Genomic DNA, 13,216 nt, shown 5'->3' on the forward strand with positions numbered 1-13,216 from the left:
ACTGCCTCTCACTAAATATTGAATGAATGAATGAATGAATGAATGAATGAATGAATGAATGATGAAGGCATAGCGCTGATCCCTGCTGCCTCTCACATACCCAAATTGTAGTAGTCGCCATCAGATGCCTTCACTGGCTTCAAGCCTTTTAGAAAGTTTTCATAGTAGGCGGATACCCTGACACTGGTCATGGGCACGCCGAGATTCCAGAAGTATTCTTCCACCTCTCCTTTGCCATCAAGTGTGGCACCTCCAGTTTCCCTTTGGTCAACTTCTTGACATTCTCCAGGCCACTGTATACCACGTGCTTCAAGCCCAGCTCTTTACTGGCATCGGCTACGATTTTCCCCTGTGAACCAAAGATATGAAAATACAAGGAATTTTCCATTGCTTTTATGCTAATTCCTGTTTTCTCATTTTTCAAAGTTATTGCTTTCACATCTGTTCCCTGAGTATCATCAATGTCATGAAACCCCACCAGATAAGAGAGAGTAAGAGTAATAACAAAAGAAGAGCAGCAACAATGTGGCAATTGGAGATGGCTGGCCTTGGAGTTGTTCAAGTTGCCTCTCATGCTTCCTGCCTGGGGCCCCCTGGGCAGGGCATTCACTTCTCATCACCCCAGGCTGCTAACTCTGGAAGACTATGAATTTGGGAGCAGGTGCCCATCTGCTTGGTGGAGAGAGTTCCTCCTGGGCCAATGAAATGCCAGGACCAAGCCCCATCCCAATGGGGGCCACGGAAAACCCAACAGGGAGAGATGAAGGGAGGGAGGGAGGAAGAAGCAGAAAACTGAAAACCGAAGAAAAAGCTCGAGTCCACAAATGTGGCAATGAATGCATTATTTGAATTCGCCTCTCATCATACCATTGGGCTAGAACTAAAGACTTTATTTTACATAAGTACAACTTTCACATACTATGAATTTGAATACGTGCAGCTACTTTAGGGAATTCATTATTTGAAGGAATGGAGACCTCACAGTACTCCACCCAGGGAAGGGTGCTAGGCTTCTTTTCGGGGGGGGGGCGCGGAGCAAGGGATAAAGATTCATAAGACATAGTACAAAGAAGTACAAAGTTCAAAGAGCTTTCAGATCAGTAAGTCAGAGACCTCCTGACTGTCTTCTCCCAAAGGAGCTTGGTAAAGGGTGTGGAGGAGGGAGAGAAGGGTACAAGCATTTATTACGTACTATCTTTGTGCCCAGCAATGTGCTAATGAAAATGGTCTCACTGATGGATGACAGCATCATTCACAAAATAGTCCACCTTTCTGTAGCACTTTCAGGTTTATGAACGTCAGCCTGCCTGGCCTCGGAACCAGGAGAAACTCGGTTCCAGTCCCACCTCTGACACATAAAGGTAGTGAGCCCCGGATTTTCATCATTTAACCTCCAAGTGTTCTAGGCAATTCTCACGGATGACAAATGGCAGAGAAGCTGCCAACCTGCTGTGACCCAAGGGGTTTCCTCATGTGGGCCATCTCGAAGCTGATGAAATCATGCCCCATTTCTTCAACTTTTCCTTAAAGGTTTACCAAACAGCTTCCTCACCACAACAACCCTGCCAGGGTCTCATTCTTATCACCCAGAAGGAACTGGTTGCTAGGGTAGATGTGATGGGAGCCTTGGGGAGAAATAATTACTCTATCTAAGAAGCTGTGAGGGAGCAGGAGAAAAGCCAGGCAGGGTGAGTCATGCAAGCCAGATTTGAAGAGAGCAGAGTTCAAAGGATTTGAAGAAAGGACTGGTAGGATTCAGGATTTAGGATTCAGGCAGTGGCAAAGTGTGTAGTGTGCCATACTGGGAGTCAGGAAGACCTGACTGAGTTCAAAACTTGCCTCAGCCACTTACTAGCTGTGTGATCCTGGGCAGGTTGATTGGCCTTTCTCAGCCTCAGTTTCCTCATTCGTAAAATGGGGACAGTAATAACAGCACCTACTCTGCCTTCTAGGATTGTGGTGAGGATCAAGTGAGATAACACATAGAGGACTTTGGAAGCCTTAATGTCAAGAGAAATGCCGGCCATGACTGTCATTATTACATAGTTCAAAATCTTCCTCAGAAGCCTGCTGTCTTCTACAACTTGGAGCACACTTCTGTCCTCAGTTTTCTCCTGTGTAAAATGTGAAGGGATGCACCTGAAGACCTCTAAAGTTCTTCTCTGCCCCAAAGGTATGACCCCAGGATCCTAAGGCAGCCCACACTAGAGGCCTTTGTGCACAGGGGAAGTGACCCCTCCTCCCATTGCTTGGAAATGACACAGACTGGACTAAATCACTCCTAAGGTTCCTGCCAACTCAGACATGGGGATTATTAGCCCCATTTTACAGATGAGGAAACTGAATCTGAGAAATTTAATGACTTGCCTAAGATCACACGACTGGGAAATATCAGAGCACATGTTTGCACCTTGTTTCACCTTGGGCGAGTCATTCGTTTCCTGTTCATCTGTCAAATGGGACGATTGGACTGATGGCTTCTGAGCTCCCTTCCTGGATCTACAACCAGGCTTCCTAAACCTTCTTTTTCTAGGACAGCTCCCAGCCTTCAGGAGGAATGAGCTTTCAGAGTCTGAGGGCTTTCAGCAAGGCCTGAGGGCTTTCCTCTGAGCAAGTGCACAAACTTGATTGTATGGATTCCTCAGTTTCCCTTTCACTAACAATGAAGATGAAGACTGGACCTGTGAAGATATTGATTGCAGGGAATTCTGTCTATCACATTCAGTTTCTGGCACTTTCTCTGCAATTTATCATTTTAGGGAGTTTCCTAGGGCGCTGGGAGGCCTTGGTCCTTTGAGCTTCGAAGCCAACTCTCCTCTGACCTTAGCAGGGCAGCCTTTAGCTACTTAAAGATTTTTTAAAAAACGAAAAACTATTCAAGGTAACGAAGATAAATGACTGGAGAGCAAGTGTTGTCTTTTTGTGTGTCTTCAACCCCTTGGAAAGGCTGGGGAAGCCTAGGGGCCCCTTCTGGGAACCACGTTTAAAATAATCGAAGGATATGCTACATTTTAGTTAGAGGCTAGTGAAAATACAGCCGTCATTTCCCCTTCTGCTGTGCATAAATGAGGTATTATTCCACTACATTTTTTGATTCCTTCACTCAAGCCAAGACATGCACTTCCCGACTCGAGACTAATAGAGACTACATATTTGGTAGCTCTCTCTCTCCCTTGCACAGAATCACAAGTGACACAGGATTTAGGGAGGGGCTGGATCCCAAGCAGAGTCCTATGGGATATTTCTAATCATTCGTGTAATTCTTGACCCAAAGTGCCCTAAAGCCCTCCAAGCTTGGGCACACCAGCTCTGGGAACTGACCTAGGCATATGTTTTTTTCTTACTTATTATGCTTCTACCTGGAGTTTGCTCCAAGGAATCCAAATACAACTTAGACATAGCTAAGGTCCAACTTTCCCTAAATGTTTGTAATAGCATCAACAATTCCCACATAAGAACTCAGGGTAATAACTTCACATTAAGCCTTTATCTCACTCCAAGTGAAATCTCTCCCTTCCACAAAGTTCTAAATAGTCAGAGAGATAGAGAACAGATAGAGGAATGACATATAGAGATGATGAGAAAGATGACAGATCGATAGACAAAGGGACAGAGACATGACAGATAAATAGATAATAGATAGATGAGAGACAGAAAGAGAGAGACAGAGCGAGAGAAAGAGACAGAGAGACAGACAGAGAGAGAGAGAGAGAGAGAGAGAGAGAGAGAGAGAGAGAGAGAGAGACTTGTACTGCCACTTTGTGGGTTAGGCTTTTCTTTGAACCTTCTAGACAGCAATCCCCTTTCCCCGTGGACTTGCATTGCCTGTAATAGAGGGATGGCAAGGTCCTTTTCTCTTGCTTCCCCAAATCATGAGCCCCCCTCATTGATCCTCCAGCCACAGAAGCCACATGGGTAAATCGATTCTTCTCTTTCCCAGGCGCAAAGTTACCTAGAAGTTATCCTCCCCTCTCTAAAAGACCAGTACTTTGAATACTTGAACTTAGGCTCATCCATGAGGCAACACTCATGGCTGGTGGGGGCAACAAATCTTCCCTTTGTGGGCAGAAGACTAGATTCTGGGACAACGATGCCTAGAAGATTTGAAATCTCTCCTCTTCTACACAGGAGATTGGGTTGTTCAGGAAACAACTAGCTCTTTATAGCGTTTTCTGTGGGTAAAGTTGGGGGAAGCCATCGATTGGGGAATGGCTGAACAAATTGTGCTATGTGATTACAAAGGAATACTATTTTACTATGAGAAATGATGAGCAGGATGTTCTCAGGAAAACCTGGAAAGCCTTAGATGATCTGATACTAAGTAAATGTACTGTGTACAAAGTAACAGCGATATTGTGGGATGATCAACTATGAAGGACTTGGCTATTCTCAGCAATACAACCATCCAAGACAACTCTAAAGGATTTAATGATGAAACATGCTATCCATCTCCAGAGAAAGAACTGATGGTATCTGAATACAGATTGAAGCATGCTTTTTTTACTTTCTTTATTTTCCTTGAGTTTTTGTTGTTGTCATTGTTTGTTTTCTTTCACAACAGGACTATTAGGGATATGTTTTGCAGGACTATACACGTAGTGTGTAGTCCTAGATCAAATCGCCTGCCTTCTTAATGAAGGTGGGGGGAGGGGTGGGGAGGAAGGAAGGAAGGGAGAGAATTTGGAACTCAACATTTTGAAACAAGTGCTAAAAATTGTTTTTACATGTAACTGGGGGAAAATAGAAGCTAAAAAAACAGAACGACCTAGCTCCCTTCTCAGGCCAAGTGGGCAGGTACACACTGCATCCACCATGTGTTCCTGTAGGGACTCTCCCAGAGCCCCAAGCACCACCATCTCTTAGGTGGGGAAATCCATTCTTAGGCACTTTCCTCTTTGGCTACATTGAGCACATGTTGATTCCAGCCATGTGATGGTACTGAAAGTCCCCATCAATGCTCCTAGTGGGGTAGGGAAAAAAAGAGAAATCCCTTCTCCTATGCCATATACTAAGAAAAAAGCAAAAAGGGACAAGAGTAGTCTGTCTTCCTATCACTCTTACTTACAGGCCAGTACAAAGGACTTAGAATAAGACCATCCTCATAAGTCCCAGCTGGTCGACTGTCCTGGGAGCAGCCCCACTCATTGGGAACCAATCAGGAGGCAGAACTTGTCCTTTCCAGGTGCCAGTGCACCTCTGTGGGGAGAGATAAGCTCCACAGGATGGAATCCTGCCTTATCAACACTTCTTGTTCTGATTAGAATGAGAAGCATCAGCTTTGGGCACAAGACAGTAAAGTCCTGAGAGTTTACAAATGTAGATTGGACTCTTACTGGGGCATGAGACCCCTGCTCTTCAGCACTGGACAGGGGCTGCCCGAGCTCTAGAGCCCCTTCTTTGATGGACATACCCCTATTCCCTACCTGCTGCACTTCCTTCTCCTTGCTAAAGTCATCCCAGTAGGTGGTCAGCAGGAAGGCACCATAGGCGCCTTTTAATGCTCCCTTCACAGCCTCTTGGTCATTCAGGTCACACTTCACCACTTCAGCTCCCAGGTCTCGAAGGGCCAGGGCAGCAGGTCTGGTCACATCCCGAGTCAATGCTCTTACAGAAAAGTCTTTGTCCTCCAAAATGGCTCTAGCAACAGAACCACCCTGAGAACCTGGTGAGGAAGAAAATCAATTTAAAAGTGAACAAATGTCTTGAGAAATGAAGGAATGAATAAACATGCATACATATGTGTGTGTGATTGTATATATACAGGTTGTATGTGTGTGTGTGTGTGTGTGTGTGTGTGTGTATGAGGAATCAGAAAGGGAGGCTCTCAGAACACTTGGCTTAGGGTCAGGAATCCTGGGATTGGTGTGTTTGTACCAATAAATGTTACTTGTGTTAAATTATTCCACTTTTCTAATCCTCTGTTTCCTTATCCATAAAATGGAGCCAATAATACAAACACTACTAAGGGGATGGATTGGAGCATTACATCCCAACTCTTCCTACCCTGGCCCCACTTTATAAAAAGGATAGAACAAATCTGTCTTGGACTCCTCCTTTTGGGGGCCCCATCCGTCCTCTGGGACCTCCCACCTCCCCACTCTGCTCCAGCCCTCCTATGGGAGTAGCAGCCAGGGGCATGGGGGAAGAGGGCTCAAATGAAATCTTCATGTAAAGCACTTTACGAAATGCTAGTTATTTTTCTGCTTATTAGCTGCAGCAGCAGCAGCAGTAGCCTACCATTTCCAGTCTGGTAATGCCTTCATTCCCTGAGCCTTCTATTCCCCTCCTGCTAAGCTCCAGCAATGTTTATGGAGCCCTATCAGAGTGTGTTGGGAAATGTTTAACAACCAGGCTGGGTGGGGTGGGGTGGGGAGTGTATACACCCCACACTTTAACCTTTTAAAGTGCCTTGTTAGCATCTTTTCCACCACTTTCTTAAGTCTAAAACAATAATAAAATAATGAATCAAACCCTGATTTATAGCAGGCACTCATTTCTGACCCATGATCATTGACCCTGAAAATTTCACAATCTCTTCTGCTGCAGGATGAAAGCTCATTGTACCAGATCCTGCTCAGATGCTCAGCCACAAGGTGTTAGTTCATGAGGTAGCACACCTGGGAATTGGGAGGGCAGGGTCCGTATTTAAATTGCAGACTCAAAAAATAGCAGCTTGAAGACCCAGTGGAATCAAAAGAGCTGTGAGCTGTTGATGCTCTAATTTGGTGAAAGGCCCCTTCCAGCTTCTTTTTTCTCCAGCTGTTCTGGAACTGCTAGCTGGCACCCTGGACACTCTGCTCCCCTATCTAAAGTCCAAGAGCTTTGCCAGCTGGGTCAGAAGCTTCTTGCCATCTTCCAGGACCCACATAAACAGCAATGTTTGGCTCTTAGTGATCACCATTTCCTTTGCCAAAAACACGCACACCATGCCTTTAAAACCAGGTTTAAGAATTTTACCAAGAGAAAACGTCAAGTCCACTGTCCTATCATTTGTGGAATCCCTCCAGCTGGACCTGCAGTCAGGAAGACCAAGTTTGAACTGGCCTCAGATACTTACTAGCTAGGTGATCCTGGGCAAGTCACTTTGCCTCTCTTTGCCTCAGTTTCCCCAACTGTAAAATAACCTGTAAGTTCCCTTTCTGCTCTAAATCTGTGATCAGTCTCTTGAGGAAGGTACTACCCTTGTCATTTCTGTTACACATGAGGAAACTGAGGCTTGGAGAGATTGTGACTTTCCCAATACATTATTAATGTCTGAGGTGGGATTTAAACTCAGATCTTTCTGTCTCTAAATCAACACTCTGTGCACTACTCCATACTGCTTCTTGTCAGAAGAACACATTTCCTAGCTCTTCCCATTCACCCGCAAATCCCCCACATAGGCATTTGCTAATTCCTTTTCCAACTAAGAAAATGAAGGGAAGAAGAGAATTGAAGACACAGCCTACCTTGGCAAATAAAGCACAGATTTCACAAGCCAAGGCATGATCCAAAAAGTAAACAAACAGGAGCAGCTAGATGGCGCAGTGGATAAAGCTCTGGCCTTGGAGTCAGGAGGACCTGAGTTCAAATCCAGCCTCAGACACTTTGACACACTTGACATGTACTAGCTGTGTGACCCTGGGCAAGTCACTTAACCCTGATTGCCTCACCAAAAAACAAAAAAATGAACAAAGTAAATAAACAAAGAGAGAAAAATACGATAGGGAACTCTTTCTGAGAACATTTCCTAAAATCAAATCAAATTAAATCCTCCTTCTTGCTGCCAACACAAGAAATTCAAGTGGATTCTTTGTTAAAGGTCCCTAGAAGAATCACAGCTTGAAAACTGAAAGGGAACTGAGAGATCAATGAGTCCATCCCCCCTCATTTGATAGATGAGGAAACTGAGGTCCAACTCTTAAACACTTGCCCAAGGTTGAACAGGGACATCAGGTCCAACCACCTCCCATTTTACAAGTGAAGTAAGTGAGGTGCAGAGGTGAAGAGGTTTGCCCAAGGTCATACAGGTAGTAAGTAGCAGAGGAAAGATTTGAACCCAGGTCCTGTGCCTGCTATGCCTCATCTGCCTCTGTTCTTTACACAAGCCATGCTCCTACAGTCATCCGATGATAGATAGCCTAAGCCTGCCCCCACAGAAGCATGAATAAAATCTTCAGACAACCTTCCCCCAATGGAAAAAGGAAGTTCTTTTTACCTGTTGCCCCAAACACAGCGATGACTTTCTTGCTTGTCATGTTGCTGAGCCTAGAATCAGTGGAAGGACAGGCTGTGAGAAGGTCTGCCCCTGTCCAGCTTCAGCACCAGACTGGAGAGTCCTGCCTTTCACTGTCCGGCCTCAGATTGCTCCGCCCTATCCTGCCTTGTTCTCAAGCAGAGCAGAAGAAGAGAGATTAGGTGAATTCTCTGACTCACCATGATACTGCAGTTTTCTCCAGTAATTAACAGTGGAAAGAAGGCTGGGCCAAGAGTCAGGAGAGACCTGGGTTTGAATCCTACCACGGACACTTCACTGTGTGACCCTGGGCCAGTCAAGCAACCTAGGTGAGCTTCAATTTCCTCACCTATAAGAATGAGCAAGCATACTTGTAGATATAACTAAGGCAAGATGGTCAGGGCTTTTCACTAGGGCTCCCAAATCCAGGAAGCACAGAAAGTACTATGCTCTTTGAAGTGAGTAGAAACAACTGAGCTTAGCACCTAGTTGGCAAACATTGGTTAAAATGGGAAATTATCTAGTGCTAGTGTAGAGGTGGTGAAGTGAAAGAATGCATGGCCTGGAGTCAGGAAGACCTGAATTCAAATGCTGCCTCAGGCACTTTACCAGCTATATGACCCTGGGCAAGTCACTTAACCCTGCTTGCCTCAGTTTCCTCATCTGTAAAATGAGCTGGAAAAGGAAATGGCAAACCACTTCAGTGCCTTTGCCAAGAAAGCCCACATGGGGTCGTGAAGAGTCAGATGAGACTGGACCAACTGAACAATAACACAATTCTGAGAATTCTGGCAGAATGGGTGATTTGGGCAGCGTGGGACACTCTTGGTATAAGTGCTCCTTCCACCAGGGCAGATGCATTCCAACCCCTAAGGACTGCCTTGAGGACCAGAGAAGTTGACCAACATCCCACGGTTAGGAGATGTCTGAGGCTGGAGGAGGTAGAAGGACTTACTGACTCCACCCTCAAGTACCAGATGCAGGATGATCCTACTGCATCTAGACTGCTTAATGCCAATGTGCTCTGACTTGCCCAATCCTTTTCACATCACCCTGGCACCTCCACCCAGTTTGTTGGCCTCCGTCTTGTCCAGCCTGCTTCTTGATTCCACCTGACTGGTTTCTCTTTCTTTCACTACTGGGGTCCCCATCGACGGCCAGCTGTATCTCCTGACCAACCTTTGCTGGAAGCATCATCCAGGTTCAGCTCATCCTGCTCAAGGTAAAGAAGCTAGCCTTTGAACTTGGGTAAGCACCCTCTTTTAAAGTTTCTTTTTAACTGTTAATGATGAGATGTTGATTCTCTATGTAAAGCAATTTGGAAAGGAATTTAACAATTTCGCAAAACTGCAGTCACCTGATTGGTGATGGGTTTGTTTCAAGTTTCAAATTGGTGAACTTGTTGTATCACTTATGTCAAGCAACTTTTCATAATTTGGCGATTATTGGTTATTGTTTTAATGTGTAAACTTGCCAAAAAGCCTCTTTGCGTTTTGTCTTGCCGAGAATTTGCAATTACATAGAAATCACCAATGATTGGCTTTTTACACCGGGACAAATTTTAAGTTTGAGATGTAAATCCTGGAAAAGTTTTTACTAAGCTGTGATTAATGAAACTTGCTGCTTGAGGGAAAAGCTCATAGGATTTTCTTTTGAGTTGTCTGATGGGTCATAATCCATTGATAATCAATAATTCACCATCTAAGAGAAATGCCACAAGCTACTCAGAGAAGGTGATACTGGTGGGAAGTCAGCATCAGGAAAAGCTGAGAGGACAATTTTAGCCTCAGTCTAAGTTGGGATCCTCCCAGCTTGGTTTCTCCACTATATTCCTTTGAAAGGGAGTGTTACCCACCTGGCTATTCCTGAGTCTGGCTTATGAGGTGGATTTAATACTGCATGGTTGGAAAACTGAATTATCTGAATCCAAACAAAGCTGAGGATGTTTCATCCTCTCACAGTTGGGCCCTAATCTAGTCACTGCTTTATATCTGGGCCCTGAAGGCTTTTTTTCTTTTGTCAGATTTGTGTCTTCCAGACTAGGAGCCATTAACCTACAGCTGGTAGCAAACAGCAGGAACCATCCAATGTCCTCTTGTCCTTCCTTGGATGCAGCCTGTGCTCTGTTCCAGTCAACTTCTTTGGGACCTCCTCAAGGCATGGACAGCTCTACACTCCTTGCCAGCAGGAAGCAGTTTCAGAAGCCACACTTTGCCCCTTACCCCAAAAGAATTTCAGTCCCATTCCTTCGAGGGGGAGTGATGAGGATGGGATCTAGACCTCAGAAAGGAAAAACCCTGGACTTTACCACTTGGCCAAATGTCTGGCATTCACCTGAGGCTATAATCCCATCAACTGGCCTTTCTTTGTGGCTATACCTAATCTCCCCTCCATTGTCTTACCTCCCTATGGCCCCTGGCCATTTCCCACACTTAATCCTAGTTAGACTCCATTGTCCAGGTGCCAGGAGTTCTGTTCACCCCAGTTTACTGGCCACTCCTATCCACATCTCCTTGGACCCCTCCTCCCATCACCCCAAACTGCATGGCCACTCCTACATCCTTCTCACAGGCTTTCTTGTCCATTTTGTCTCCCTTAAGATGCTGGGATTCTTATAATCTAGCCACTGCTTAGATTTTTATAATCTTATACTCTAGCCAATAAGCCAATAGCTACTAATGTTCAGACTCCTTAAGAGTCTGCCCAATATGATGGATGTTCTAATAAACCTTATCTTTGGCTGAAAGAAGGCTTGGGTCACATTCTTTTGGACAGGACCCGCATGTTGTGATTTGGGGGTCCGAGCACCCCTGAAACCCTAAACTGCATCAGGTATGCCACAAGGTTGTCATGGAAAGCACTTTGGAAATGTTAGAGCAACAGATAAATGTACATGGTGGTGATGAGGAGGAAGTCAAGTGAGGTGGCTGGGAAAGAGGAGGTCAGTGACCCTTCCAGTTTTAATACTTTATGTCTTATAAAACATCCGTGAAAAGATCTTCCCCACCTTCCTAGAAGGAGCTGGTAGGCAAAAGTTATTGTAAATAAAAGTCTGATAGAGCTCCTGATCCATGGCCAGCAGCACTGGCGCGGCTTCTACTCTAGCCAAAGACAGGAGAGTAGAGCACCACGTCATTGGCCTTGGCACCACACAAAGTGAGCCCATAGAGTACTGACTTTGGAGTCAAAGGACATAGGTTCTAATCTTGTCTCTGATGCTTTCTGCCTATGGGATCCTGGACAAATAATTTCCCCACTTGGGGTCTCAGTTTCGTTCTCTGTAAGATGAAAGGACTGAATTTGACAGTCTCTGAAGCCCCTGACAGCTCTACAGTAATGATCTATGACCTCCCTGGGCCTCAGTTTCTCCATCTGTAAAATGAGGGGATTATACTAGATGATCTCCTATCTTTTCCAGCTCTAGATTTATAATTTTGTGAGCATTCTAAGCCTCAGTTTCCTCAACTGTAAAATGAAGGGGCTGACCAAGAGGGTTCATGAGGTCCCTTCCAGCCCTAGAGTTATCATTCTATGCCTCAACTTCCCTGTGCCTCAGTTTTCTCATATAACATATATCATATCATGTCAGGTCAGGTCACATAACATAACATAACATAACATAATAATAGCTAGCATTTACAGGGCACTTGAAGGTTTGCAAAGTACTTTGTATACATAACTCATTCAATCCTCTCAAAGACCCTGGGAGGTAGGTGCTGTTATTATATTATTATTCCCATTTTACAGATGACATGAGTGACTTACCCAGAGGTGCACAGCTGGTCTAAGTATCTCAGACAAGATTCAGATTGGGGCCTTCCTCATCTCAGATCCTCTTTACCGTCGACATGGCCTCTGAAGTGCCTTCCCACTCAATCTGTGATCCTGTGACCTCTCCGGCCCTCAGTTTCCTCATATATAAAGTCAATCAGTTGGGCCAAATGGCCTTTGAGGTGCCTTCCGCTCTAGGTCTCAAAGCCTCTTCAGGAATCCAAGGGGAAAACTAAGGGAAGGAGGAATATGCCTTCCTTCCTGATCTGGGGCCAGACTCAAGGCAGTTTTTTTAGGCCTTTAAGGAAAAAAGGCCTCACTGGGCAACTACCCCCAGAAATACCCACCTTGGGCAGTCTGAAGGTAATGGAGAGGGGTCCAGGATTCTGACAGCCCTGCACGCGGCAGGGACAAAGGACAATAGCAGATCCTTTGGCCCTGGGCTGTGTACAGTGAAGCACCTTCTGCTTTTCCCCCTTGGCCAGTATCAGGGTGCACATCCTGGGTATCAACATCAGCTTTCTTAAGCACAGTGGATAATTTTGATTGCATTAAATTAAAAAGGTTTTGCACAAACAAAGCCAATGCAACTAAGATTAGAAGAAAGGTAGAAAGTTGGGAAGGAATTTTTACAACCAGTCTCTCTGATAAAGGCCTCATTTCTAAAATATATAGAGAATTAAGATAGATTTATAAGAATTAAAGCCATTCCCCAACTGATAAATGGTCAAAGGATATGAACAGACAGTACTCAGATGAAGAAATTAAAGCCATCTATAGTCATATGAAAAAATCTCTAAATCGTTACTGATTAGAGAAATACAAATCAAAACACCTCTGAGGTACCACATCACACCTATCAGGTTGGCCAAGATGACAAAACAGGGAAATGATAAATGTTGGAGAAGATGTGGGAAAATTGGAACACTAATGCATTGTTGGTGGAGTTGTGAAATGATCCAACCATTTTGGAGAACAATTTGGAACTATGCCCATAGGGCTACAAATATGTGCATACCTTTTGATCTAGCAATAGCACTTCTAGGGCTATATTCCAAAGAGATCAAACAAATGGGAAAAGGACCCACATGTACAAAAATAGTCATAGCAGCTCTTTTTGTGGTGGCAAAGAATTGGAAATTGAGAGGATGCCCATCCATTGGGGAATGGCTGAGCAAGTCGTGGTATATGAATGTAATGGAATACTATTGTGCTATAAGAAATGATGAA

At 44.7% G+C, this 13,216-nt stretch overlaps 1 pseudogene across 1 annotated transcript; it reads right to left on the reverse strand.

Moving 5' to 3' along the window:
- Positions 1 to 100: 100 nt before the first annotated feature.
- On the reverse strand, positions 101 to 8,365 carry LOC110204178 (nmrA-like family domain-containing protein 1; annotated as a pseudogene). Its single transcript, XR_013484540.1, has 3 exons — positions 8,198 to 8,365; positions 5,424 to 5,662; positions 101 to 349 (listed from the first exon to the last, which is right to left on the reverse strand). The product of XR_013484540.1 is annotated as a nmrA-like family domain-containing protein 1 (transcript).
- Positions 8,366 to 13,216: the final 4,851 nt, after the last annotated feature.

This window comes from Phascolarctos cinereus, unplaced genomic scaffold, assembly GCF_003287225.1.
Source record: "Phascolarctos cinereus isolate Bilbo 61053 unplaced genomic scaffold, phaCin_HiC Scaffold_126;HRSCAF=687, whole genome shotgun sequence".
Classification (NCBI taxonomy): Eukaryota; Metazoa; Chordata; class Mammalia; order Diprotodontia; family Phascolarctidae; genus Phascolarctos; species Phascolarctos cinereus.